Raw genomic sequence first — 13,290 nt, 5'->3', positions numbered from 1 at the left:
TAGACCCTTGGTGCCTTCCCTGTGAAACAAGTGGAGGGTGCTGGAGAAAGGCTAAGGAGGGGAAGAGGATACACTAACATGCAAATCTGCCCTACAGGCTTCAGGGTAACCAGGAGAATGCTGAAACAAGAGAGGCTTCCTGCAGGAGGGCTTGAAGCCTGTGTCCATCAGTCCATTTGTCACCAGGAAACCCAGCCCAGAGTGGAGGGAAGCAAGACCTCACTCCTACATAAATAAAGGTAATTAAGATTTCAAATTCTCCAGGAATGGGCAGAATAAAACTGCCACTACCAAGAAAAGTGCTTCCAAAATGAGTTGCTTGGTTATGACCACCTAGTCACTCCCCAGATTCTAAGGTAACGTAGGTAATTTTGTAGCCTCCCTAGAAGCTCCTGTGCAGGACCAGAGCCACAATGCCATCTCACTACTAGAGAGATGGGATCACCTTAGGGTGACCTGGCTGTCCATCCTCTACCTTCATCTCATGTTTAGAGACCACAGGTGAGGACCCAGAGGTACAGACTGGGGCTAGGGAGTACCCTAGTTAAGGAAGATGACAGCTGGATGGAAAAATGTAGGTTTGGGATTGAACTCGTCCAATGACTTATTGTGACCTTAGGCAAACTTTCACAGCTCCAAGCTGCAGCCCACAACTCCATAAAATGAAGTAATAATGGAGTCATCGTCTTGGTGCCATAGCACAGTGGTGAGGGCGCCAGCCACATACACTGAGGGTGGTGGGTTCGAACAGCTAAACAACAATAGCAACTGCAACAAAAAATAGTCGAGCATTTAGCCAGGCATTGTAGTGGGCGCCTGTAATCCCAGCTGCTCGGGAGGCTGAGGCAGGAGAATCACGGAAGCCCAAGAGCTAGGGGTTGCTATGAGTCCTGTGACATCATGGCACTCTACTGAAGGCGGTAAAGTGAGACTCTGTCTCTACAAAAAAAAAACAAAAATAGTCGGGCATTGTGGTAGGCACCTATAGTCCCAGATACTTGGGAGGCTAAGGCAAGAGAATTGCTTAAGCCCGAGAGTTTAAGGTTGCTGTGAGCTGTGATACCACAGCACTCTACTAAGGGTGACATAGTGAGACTCTGTCTCAAAAAAAAAAAAGGAGTCATCCTCACAGGGTGCATCATAGCAAGGCAGCTTTGCTCAGGTTAACTCAGCCCTGGGCTGTAGCTGCCAATCACAGAAATGAGATGGTCCAGAATAGGGAGAGCAGGAACAAGCCATTCCCCAAACAGGTTACTCACTCAAGGCCCAACCAGTGTGCTCCCTGAGGAAAGCTAATGCTCAAGGCCAGAGCTCAGATCACCCTTGCCCTGTTCAGTACCATCAGGACCCTTGGACCACCCTCCGCAGGACGGAGAGAATCAGACCACTTTACACAGGACACCAGGGGCTGGGGGCAGGCTCTCCAGATAAAGGCAAACTGGGCCAGGGCAGTATCTCAAGGAGGGGACAGGAAGGCAGCAGTTTCTTGAATCTGCTGTTCCTTTCCTGGTCGGTCCTCCCTTTCTAGAGCTGTTCCCCTCAACCCCACCCTAGAATACAGGCAGCACAAGAAGTTCAGAGAGCCAGGGGCTGGATAAGCCCCTCTACCGGCTCTGGGATCCTGGGCACAGACCAGGCTGGGAATGTGCAGGCAGCTGTGAGCAGATGCCACCACTTGGAGGCCATGGATCCCCTGCTCATGATGCCTTGCCTCCTGGAACTCAGTCACACCCACTCACCACACCAGCCTGCCTCCACTGGCAACTAGCAGGCAACTCCAGCTAGGGGGCATCCTAGTCCTCCTGCCTTCCCATGCCCTTTCCTTCTTTGCTTCCTCGTCTTCCCCTACAGGCCTCCCAGGCTCTGTCCCCCACCCACACCTTGTGACATCTCATTCCAAATTCTAGGCTCACAGCTGCAATGCTTTTAGTGGGGTCCTCAGCTCTCTCTCTCTCCTTCTGACTCTTCTCCACCTGAGGCCATAGACTGCTTCCCCACACCCTCCAAATGCCACTTCCTCTCCTGGCATCCAGGACTTGCCTTTCTTTCTCACTTCATCTCCTACTACCTCTAGCCCCCAAACATTTTCTGTTCTAGCCAGAACAATAACACATGCTGCTCCCAAACAGGCCTTACTCCTTCAAGTCTCTGTGTCTATGCCTGTGCTAGCCCCTACCATCGTGTTCTTGTCCCATCTCCCTCTCCATTGAGTCAACTCCTTCTTTGAGGAAGCTTTTGGGCTCAATTCAGATGTCTCTGCCTTTGCAAAGTCTTCCTAGCACCTCTGCCCACATTTTTGCCTCTGTTCCTCCCACCAGGCTGGGGTAGCTTGGGGGCAGGAGCAGGTCAGGTTGACCTGGGGGTTCCTGGCTGGGGCCTAGCAGGAAACAGTGTCCTCATGAGCAAACAAAGGATGGGAAGATGGACATGGGGCTACAGGGAGATGGGAGGTGTGGGAAGGAGAGTAGGAAGGAGGCAGATGGACTAGGCGGGGCCGGAAAGTTTCACAGCCTGGGCCTGCACCCTGTGCCTTGTTGAGGTAGAACGCCAGGTGGAGCTGCCTTGTGGTGGAGCCTCTTGAGGCTTCCTGCCCCACTCAGCCCATATTTAGGAACTCATTTCTCACAGATAAAAATAGACCTTCTCTAAGTGCCAAAGCCCTGAGAACAGGCACAGGGAATGCCCCCACTGGCCTGTCTGCAAGGCAGATCACAGGGACCAGACCCTGGACCTGGGCCCACTCTGCCATGAAATCCCCTGGGCTATCACTCCTATCCCTCAAGCTGATCCTGAACATAGCCCCAATTACCCAGTCTCAGCTTTCTAATCTTTCTTCCCCATAGCCAGAGCCTTCTCCTCCAAGACTTGTCTAAATGTCACCTCCTCTTAGTAGCACTCCCTGACCACCCTTCATTCTCTCTTCATTCTTTTTTGATCTTTCCATATATGCTTTGTTTATTGAGGTACAATTTCACACAGTAAAAGGCACAGATCTCAAAAGTGCAATTCAGTGAGTTTTGACGACTACACACATCCTTGGGACTCACACTCCCATCAGATGGAAAGCATTCCCAGCAACCCAGAAAACTCCCACGTCATTGCCCCTTTTACCTTCTGTGCAGCACTTGCTCACGACCTGCAATTAGCTTGTTCCTCTGATAACTCTTCAAACAAACATGCACACACAGACCTCTCGCTGCCAATGTGCTGGCTCTATTTGGAGCACTTTGTAAATATTAGGAAGAAAGGACTTTATTATCACCATTATCTTTCTTTATTTTATTTTATTTATTTATTTATTTATTGAGACAGGCCTCAAGCTGTTGCCCTGGGTAGAGTGCTGTGTCATAACAGCTCACAGCAACCTCCAACTCCTGGGCTCAAGGGATTCTCCTGCCTCTGCCTCCCAAGTAGCTGGGACTATAGGTGCCCACCACAATGCCTGGCTATTTTTTGGTTGTAGCCGTCATTGTTGTTTGGCAGGCCCGGGCTGGATTCGAACCCGCCAGCTCAGGACGATGTGGCTGGCGCCTTAGCCGCTTGAGCCACAGGCGCCGAGCCATTACCACCATTTTCTAAATGAGAAATTAAGGTCTAGAGAGGGGAAGTAACTGGTCCCATATAGCACAGCTGTTCTCCCAGCCAGGCTGCCACCATGCTGCGTTCCTCATCAGACTGTGGGCCCATGGGGCACGGGCAATCAGCCTGATCACCTATGGGTCCCAGTACTGGGGCACAGGGCCTGGCATAGAGCACTGACTCAGATAATATTTGTACCTGTAGATTTATTGAACAAATCTATCAAGTGGGGAAGAAAGGAAAAAACCCTTACAACCCATAATGAGGACAAGATTAAATTGAGAAGGCCCCAGGAAGGCTTAACAAATAGGAGACATAACAATCTGGCCAAACTTGCTCCCACTGCCTAAGAGTAGCCTGTATCTCACCTACCCTCTCTGCTGAACCTGATTTTAACTCTTCTTCCAAGGATCCCATCCAGCCCATGAAGCATTGCTACAAGTTGGCCTCATTCACAGAAATACATGGTTCCCCATTATCCTGTGGAACTGTGCCCCCAAGCAAGAACTCCATCTTCCCAGGCATGGGAATAAGCACAGGGCCAGAACATAGGATATTCTCAATATGACCACAGGCCAGTCCCTTTTCCTCTTGGGCCTCTATTTCCCCAGTGTTAAGCTGCAAGGCTTGGGCTGTACGGGGTGGGGAGAGAAAGTGGGGTAACAAGGGGAATCTCTGGACAAAGGCTCCTTTCCAAGTAGCTACCATCACTTGGAAAGGCTCCTTTCCAAGTAGTTGCTCCCACATCACTGCCTCCATGGAGACCCAGGACGCCATATCCACATACCTGAGCCCCCTGGGGGTTACCTGGAGTGGGAAGTAGTGTATTGGCCCAAGGTCACAGGTGGGAGGACAAGAAGATGGGAGGGGGCTTCTGATAACACAACAGACCTTCCCCTTGCCTCACTCCTGTCCTATCTATGTCTCCTGAGCTCTCTGTGGGTCCGTAAGAGATAAAGAGTCTATGATGGCACTTGGGTAGCTCCAGCTAGTGCCTGACACAGACACACACAGACACAGATGCACCACCCATGAGGTAGAAGGAAAGGCTTCTCCTTTCTTCTCCTTTCTCTTTCCTGGCTTTCTCCTAAGGAAAGGGACTCTTGCTGTATCTGAGCTGAAGCTCAACCACCACCGCATTTGAGATGACATTTTCTTGAACAAAAGATACTACTCTGGCCTCAGGCTTTGATGTAATAGTTTCTACCTCTGCCTTTTCCCCTCACTTTCCTTTGCCAAATTCTCTCACTGGCTCCCAGAGCCAGTAGCTAGAAGACCAAGATCCCTACTTGACCTCCCCATCTAATGAGTCCCAGCAAAAGTTGAGAGCAAAAGGGCTCATGCCCCACACAGATACTTGCCCATATTCCTCTAGCCCCACCAGGTGGAATGGGGGGCTCAGAATAGGCAAGGCCTTATTACCACCTCTACGCTATGTCCCTTCCCACCCAAAGACAAGGCTTGTAGGTGGAAGAATTATTATTTTTTTTTTTTTTTTTATTTTTTGAGATAGAGTCTCTGTGTCACCCTCAATAGAGTGCCGTGGTATCACAGTTCATAGCAACCTCAAACTCTTAGGCTTAAGCGATTCTGTTGCCTCAGTTCCAAGTAGCTGGGACTATAGGCACCCACCACAATGCCCAGCTATTTTGTTGTTGTTGTTGGAATTGTTGTTTAGCAGGTCCAGGACAGGTTCAAACCCACCAGACCCAGTGTATGTGGCCAGCACCCTAACCACTGAGCTATGGGCACCAAGCCAAGTGGAGGAATTCTTGAGTTCCACAGCTAGGAAAACAACAGCAGTATCCGCCTGTTTGGAAAACAATTTGCAGTTTCCAAAACACTCTGCTGTCCCTTATCTCATGGGAATACTTGGTGTCACCCTGTGAGGCAAGCAGGGTGGGGACCATTAGCCCTAATTTACAAATTGAGGACACAGAGGTTCAGAAGGATGAAGTCATTGCCCTGGGGCCACCTAGTTGTAGTGGCCGGCTGGAAGAAGCAAGGCTGGAAGAAGGAGGAGAATGGGACTTTGGTGAGAGCATCCAGACAGTCCCTCCCTGAAGCAAGGTGAGAGGAGGGGTGACCCCAAGTTGGAGAGGCACTGGCCAAAGCCACAGCTTGCACAAGACTCGAGAAACTTCTTCTGGAATAAGTATGTGCATGCGCATGAATGTGTGGGTGTGTACATATGAAGGAGTGTTGGGGGTGCTTGAGAGTGTTTGGGAACCTAGGAGTGGCACATATATACATGAATGTGTAGGCTGCCTGCCATGGGGGTATGAAGAGCATTGGGGCAGGGGGACTCATCCATCTGTCCCTTTCTTCTATTTTCCAAATATTTTCTATTTCTCTGAAGTCCCTAGCAGAGAACACTACAGAGAGATGCCCAAGAAAGACTGGGGGTGGGGTGTCCTTCTGTGACAGCCTTGCTCAAGAGCCTAGATACCAAGCCTAGATACCTCCATTTAGACGTTCTCTCCCATTGAGGCCCCATCTCCACTGCACAGCCCAACACCTCTTGTTGCCCAGAGCTGGAAAAGCATTCTTTCTTTCTAGAGTATCAAACAGAGCTAGGATGTCTGCAGTGACTCTTGAGAACCAGCCTCTGATGCCATTCTCCAACCATCTCCCAACCCAGGAAGGACCACCTACCCAGGCCCACATGCCCACCTGCATATCACGATCCCTATCCAGCTCACCCCAGAGCTGGGCTCTTCTCAAGTAAGTGTTCACAGTATCTCCATCTGTCTCTCACACACAGGAGGTACTGAGGCCACCAGTCTGAACAAGCAGCCTCTCCCAATACCCCCACCACCAAAGCCCCAACCTTCACACCCCTATCCAATTAACCTACAGCCCTGACCAGGCTGCTCTGTGGCTTCTGCCAAACACCCACGCTTTCCGGAGGAAGACAGCCGTCTTGTAATCTCTCCCATTAAAAGAGGCAGTAACAAATTAAGAAGCTGAAACTCTGGATTTCATGACAACTCACATCCTGAGAGACGGCAGCACTACAGCAAAGGGATCCTCTTCCTGGAGACCAAGGATCTAGTTCCTCTCACTGCCTTATGAAGCACTCCAAGTCCCATTAGTTCCACATGCCCTGCTTATTGATAATAGGATTTCAGGCATTTTATAATGCTAAAATATGATAAATGCCAAATAAAGTTAAAACAGAAGATTATTTTTTTTTTTTTTTTGAGACAGAGCCTCAAGCTGTCACTGGGTAGAGTGCTGTGGCATCACAGCTCACAGCAACCTCCAGCTCCTGGTCTCAAACGATTCTCTTGCCTCTACCTTCCAAGTAGCTGGTACCCGCCACAATGCCTGGCTAATTTTTGGTTGCAGCTGTCATTATTGTTTAGCGGGCCTACGCTGGATTTAAACCCACCAGCTCAGTTATATGTGGCTGGCACCTTAGCCGCTTGAGCCACAGGCGCCGAGCCAAAACAGAAGATTCTTTTTAGAGTAAAGAGAAAGATAACATGCATCAGAAACCCATTTAAATTCATAACTATAAACAAAGATAAATTTTAATTCAGAGCTTCCTGGAGGTCTTAGCAAAGAAGGAAATCATATAGGCTCTGTTACTTTTATTATCCCATGAAGAGAGGCACAGACCTTCATTGAACTTTTTCCAAGACCAAATTCTAAAAGGGATTTGCCCCATAAAAACTGAGGCCAGAATATGGTACCATAGCATGGCACATCTACCAGAAGTGCTGAGGTGACGTCACCAAGCCCTTCACTTTCTTGGGATTCCTGCTTTATTCTGTGCCCAAGGACAGAGAGAAAAGAAGTAAGGACTGTCATGTCCCTTCATCACTATCTCCCACCTGAGGGGGTCTCATCCCAGCCTCAGGTGAGGACAGGCTGAAACACTAAAGATTAAACCACAGTGAATACGCTTAACACCAGACACTCAGGCAGCAGAACTGAACCAAACGTTATAGAAAAAATTAGGTTTCCGGTGGCGCCTGTGGCTCAGTGAGTAGGGTGCCGGCCCCATATACCGAGGGTAGCAGGTTCAAACCCGGCCTCAGCCAAACTGCAACCAAAAAATAGCCAGGCGTTGTGGCGGGCGCCTGTAGTCCCAGCTGCTCGGGAGGCTGAGGCAAGAGAATCGCGTTGGCCCAAAAGCTTGGAGGTTGCTGTGAGCCGTGTGACGCCACGGCACTCTACCGAGGGCAGTAAAGTGAGACTCTGTCTCTACAAAAAAAAAAAAAAAAGTTAAAAAAAAAAAAAGAAAAAATTAGGTTTTGGCTCATATTCTTTTTTGTTTTGTTATATTTTGTTTTGTTTTTTTGAGACAGAGCCTCAAGCTGTTGCCCTGGGTAGAGTGCTGTGGCATCACAGCTCAGCAACTTCCAACTCCTGGGCTCAAGCAATTCTCCTGCCTCCACCTCCCAAGTAGCTGCGACTACGGGCGCCTGCCACAGTGCCTGGCTACTTTTTGGTTGCAGCTGTCATTGTTGTTTGGCGGGCTCAGGCTGGATTCTAACCCGCCAGCTCAGGTGTATGTGGCTGGCGCCTTAGCTACTTGAGCCACAGGCACTGAGCCTCTTTTTTTTTGAGACAGAGTCTCACTTTGTCACCCTTGGTAGATTGCCATGGCATCATAGCACATAGCAACCTCAAACTCTTGGGCTCAAGCCATCCTCTTTCCTCAGCCTCCTGAGTAGCTGGGACTACAGATGCCAGCCTCCTGAGTAGCTGGGACTACAACACCTGGCTATTTTTAAAGACAGGGTCTTGCTCTAGGTCAGGCTGGTCTCGAATTCCTGAGCTCAGTCAATCCACGCACATATTCTTTTCATTGTGGGGAACACCTCTTCTCTACAGAGGGAGGCTAAGATAAAAAAAAAAAAACACTTCGAATCTGCCACACTCTATCCTTGACAAAAGTTTTAAACTTACCCATCTCTAAGATTGACCCCTTCATGGTCCCAATTATATGATTATTTGAGATTGTTTTCCCATGGGGACACAGCTCCAATTTTTTAAGAGATACCTCTGGAATAGCAGGATTCATTTTATAGCCAGTTGTTGAAACCATCCCTGCCTTTTGTTACTAGCACCTATGAGGGTTATTACCATTGCAGGTTACTGAGACCACTCAGAGCATGGGCCACAGCCTCAGTCTCTGCTCTGGGGGCAGACATCTGAATGGGACTGACCTTGAATTCAGGGTTCAAAATCAGGTATTTCCTTCTTAAGACCTGAGCATCTTCTCTATAAAGCTGGAGCCCCGCCCCTGCACTCCACATCACACCCCCTTCAAAGGGCACCAGTGCTATTTGGAGAGCTGACAGTATTGTCAAATCTAACTTTTAGTCACGGTTTCAAATTAAAGTCAAAGACATTATTCTCTCATAGACGCATTTCCTAGCTTTCATAGCTCATTAAGTGAGCTAATGGAAACAATTTGGCAGCTATGGATTATTTGGCCTCACGCCAGATCAGACCTCACTTCATTAAGTTCTAACCACAGTCCGTCCTCTGTCTCACCCTGTGCATTTACCTTTTCTCCCTAGAGGCTCAGTTCCAGGGAGGTCAGCTTACATGGTACCACTGGCCCCAAATGCCCAGGTCCCAGGAGGATGCTCATAGAATCGATAGAGTTAGGTAGGATTAGTGCCCCCTTCATAACAACTGTCTTTGCCTGGTGCTAAGCCAGTACTTCTGCTAACACCATCTCATACAGTGTCTCATACCACATCTCATACCAAATCTCATACCACAGCCCAAGAAAAACCACCAGAATCCTTTTACTTATGAGGAAATGTCACTCTGAGAGATAAAATGACTTGGCCAAAGTCACACAGCTAGTGATAGAGTCAAGTCTTGAACCCAGGCTGGACACAGTGGGTTTTTAAATTGCTTGAACTCAGGAGTTCAAGACCAGTCTGAATAAGAGCAAGACCCATTTCTACTAAAATCAGAAAAAGTAGTTGGGAGTTGTTGTGGGTGCCTGTAGTCCCAGCTACTCAGAAAGCTGAGGCAGGGGGATCACCTGAACCTAGGAGTTTGAGGTTGCTGTGAGCTAGGGCATGCCACAGCACTATACCATGGGCAAAAGTTAAGACTGTCTCAAAAAAATAATTAAATAAAGACTGGAACCCAGAACTGTTGGCTGCTAGGCAATGAGGACTATGCAGACAGCTACTTCACCCCTTTTCCATGCAGCTTGGAGGCTCGGAGCATGCACTCGTCCCCACACTAGCCTGGGGAAAACAAAATGGGAAGACCCAGCTACTTCTTCCCAGAGCTTGGCCACAAGCTCCTGGGTCTAGACTGGGCCCTGCTATTTGGTGACTGTTACAACAATGGCAGATGTTCATGAGCCTGGTCCCATACCAGGCATGTTTCACCCATTAGCTCTTGCTTTTCCACAACCACATCTTTGGCCACCATTTTCAGCTGAAGAAACTGAGGCTTCAGGAGGTTTTGTGACTTCTCTGGATCCCATGGTTCTTGCATGGTCACCTCCAAGTCTGAGAGTTCTTTGGAAACCAGGTTTCAACTCTAATCCCCAGAGAGGCCTTTCTGTTTAAAGACCTCTTCCTAACTCCTGCAAATATGTACTAGCCCTGCCTAAGAGCCAAGACCAGAGCTGGGCTTATTTTTCAGTACCAGAAAATTTTTACAGCCTCGAAAACCTCTTCCCAAATAGGTGGATTTGGGGGTCAATGAATTTGTCATTGCCAGTTGGGACAATTGAAGAGGATATGTTACCTAGGGAAACTGGCCCTGGTTCTTTCTCTCCCTTATCCTTTCTTTCCAGAGCCAAAACCTGGCAAAGTAGTCAAGACAGGGAAGGCCAGCCCCTCCGAAGGTAATCCAGGAGCATGGAGAACCCCCACATAACCACTCTCCTTCTAGGCCAAGGTTAGATAGAACACCTGATGGGGAAGGGGGTAGCAGCTGATGGGGTGGGAACCTCCCTATCCATTTTCCACCAGAGTACTGAAAGAATAGGGAGGAGCTGCTGACAGGAGAGCCAAAACAAGTTTCGAAATCAAGTTTCAGGAATATAAGACTAGCCCAATTTTCTAAATTTTAATGGACTCAGTTTGTCTGCTTCCTGCCAGTCCCAGACAGCCTGGAAATGAAGGCAGAAATGCTAGGTTGGCGGGTGGGGAAGAATGCTTCTAGAAAAGGGAGCTGAGAGCTAAGATCCCAGGCAAGAAGGGGGAAGGACAGTGGGAATACGTGCCAGTTGGGTGACCACGCACTGCAAGACTAGCTATAGCCACAGGGGTTCAAGGCAGACAGACCTGCACACGGAGGCCAGTTCTATCCCCCACTCACCTTAGGCAGGCTTCTCTGTGCCTCACTGGGCAATCTGGAAAGTGGGGACAGTGATAGTACTCATGTTTCCAAGAGACCATGAGGATAGAATGAAAGCACACACATAGAGCTCAGATTAACACAGTAAAAAGGCCATATTGTGTGTGTTGAGGGGATATAACATCCTAGATGAAAATGGGTTTCAGCAGTGTAGGGTGCCCCATGATTGCATTAATGTACACAGCTATGATTTAATAATAAAAAAAAATAAAAATAAAAATAAATAAAGAAAATGGGTTTCAAGGTTTGCTTGAGGACTCCTGGGTCTTCCTGAGGTGGCCTTATACTCTTTCTTTCCCTCCTTGTTTTTCAGAACCAGAAAATTTTAGATACAGCCTCAAGAAGTCCTTCCCATCCAGTAGGTCACAGAAAATGGTCTCAGATCTTCAGAGCGGGAGGGCCATATTGAGCATTTCAAAGGTGGACCAAGAATCATGAGTCTGTGAATCCTGCTTTTCTGTGAAAGGCACAGTGAAGAGGGGAAAGACCCTCCAGGGAAGGGAGAGGGTGGCTGATCTTAGGGGATGAACTCTGGGGAGTAAGGAGCAAGGCTGAGAGCTGGAGACCCAACCCAGGGAATTAACCCAGCTCTCAGTTTCAGTCAACTATAGAAGGTGGCACACCCCCAATCCCCAGTGGCAGCCCCTCACTCTCCCAGGTGGCAGATACCTTTATATTCCTCAATTCCTCCACGCATCCTTTTGAACAATGTCCCCTTCTGCAAAGTGTATGACTCTAGGCCAAACTCTTAAGCTCCCTGAGCCCAAGCTCCCATCTGTGTACTGCGCTTGCATTCTCCTTACATAGAACACCTATTTATAGGTGGAGAAAGAAGACCCAAAGAGAACTATGGCCGCCTCTTCTCGCCCGGAGGTTACACAGCAAGTGGCAGGATCAGAACTCCCTCTGCCCCTGGACAGGTGTGGGATCTCAGCATTCTGCCCACAGCCTTCTGCAGGAGGCTGGAGAGACACCACAGAGATCTCCTGGTAGCCCCTTGAGTGTATACTCAGAGGATCAGGTTCTATTATCCTCCTTTAACTTCTCAGAGGAAAAAGGATTTTTTTTTTGTCAAGATCAGCTACATAATTTGTGAAACATTACCCTGGTTCTATTTCCTCTATAACAGTGTAAAAATAGGACATTTTCATCAAAAGATAGGAAAATTTTACCAAACAAATGTTTTGTTGTAATCTCAGAAATAATGTCCCTTCAGTGGAGAAACGCCATTTTAGCCATGAAATATGTGCCCCCAACTAGCCTGTTGTGCTACAGTGATGCCCACCCATCTGACACAGAGTTACAGAGGCAGTGTCACCCTCCCCAAGCAGGGGTGACCCCTTTTGAGGCACCCAGCAGGCCATGCCTCTGGCCAGCCCTGGAAAGAGGATACCCCAAATCTAACTCTCAGAAGAATGACATCTGGTCTCTCTCCTCTGGAGGAGATGTCACAGAGATGACAAAGGAATAAAAAGTGGGGTGGTGGATACACTGGATCAACTCCAGAAACTGGCACAGAGTCCCTAGGGAAACTTCCATTCCTACCCTTCCACACTGCCCTTCCTGAAGCCTACATCATATCAGCTCAGCATCCCTTAGCTTTAGCCACATCCTTGCCTGCATCCCTTGGCTTTAGCCACATCCTTGCAGCTCCCCACATAGGCCTAGATGAGCAGAAACAGCCATCACCCTGCTCAGATGGCAGGGACATTGACCATCCAGGATTCCAGCTTCCCCGAGCCTGTAGCCCCTCTCTCCTTCCTGTTCCTGTTCAGCCACAGGGTTCCCAAGGCCGCCACACTTACCTGGCTCCTAGAAGACTTTCCTAGTCCCTGATCATCTATGGAGCCATAGACATGAGGAAGGGAGGGGAAGAGGCTCTGCCCTTTAGGGTGATGGCCTGGCAATGCTGAGAGGCACCTCTGCCATGGGAATGGGCTACATTGACTCATCCTCACTCTCTTGGGCTTTCCTAGGGTAAGGATACTTCTTGGTACTGGTTTAGCCCGACTTAGACGTTTAACCTGGCCATGAAATACAGTGGAGAAGGGTGCTCAAACCTGAGTCATAATCCCGGAGCTCCTGTCCCTAGCAGAATACAGATCCTGCTTGTAGTATTACCACAGCCAACTATTCCCCTACCAATACCATTCACTGACTGGCTTGGGAAAGGCACTCTTGGGCATCCTCTGGCCAGTCTCCATGCTGCCTGTCTACTTAGCACTGCCTATGGTCACTGCCCACCAAAAGTGTCTTCATAGCCAAAAGGGAAGCCCTTGCCAAGCAGAACACCCAGCCCCTCATTTAACAGATGGGCAGACTACAGCTCCTGATGCCCTACTGAGCCACTATGCAGGG

General features: G+C 48.9%; 1 protein-coding gene and 1 long non-coding RNA gene across 2 annotated transcripts in view; one reads left to right on the top strand and one right to left on the bottom strand.

The window, feature by feature from the left end:
* The window catches only part of LOC128592023 (uncharacterized), a 50,443-nt gene extending 38,192 nt beyond the window's left edge, over window positions 1-12,251 (top strand). Inside the window, exons 2-3 of the long non-coding RNA XR_008381744.1 lie at window positions 98-239; window positions 11,246-12,251. This is a non-coding gene — a long non-coding RNA (uncharacterized LOC128592023). The remainder of the gene's footprint in view (window positions 1-97; window positions 240-11,245) is intronic.
* MAPKAPK3 (MAPK activated protein kinase 3) overlaps window positions 1-13,290 on the bottom strand; it is a 32,136-nt gene that overhangs the window by 9,779 nt on the left and 9,067 nt on the right. The gene's annotated exons all lie outside the window — the stretch shown is intronic.

Source organism: Nycticebus coucang, chromosome 8 (genome assembly GCF_027406575.1).
Source record: "Nycticebus coucang isolate mNycCou1 chromosome 8, mNycCou1.pri, whole genome shotgun sequence".
NCBI classification, from domain to species: Eukaryota; Metazoa; Chordata; class Mammalia; order Primates; family Lorisidae; genus Nycticebus; species Nycticebus coucang.
Note: the sequence above shows the minus strand (reverse complement) of the source record. Positions and strands in the feature narration are given on the sequence as shown.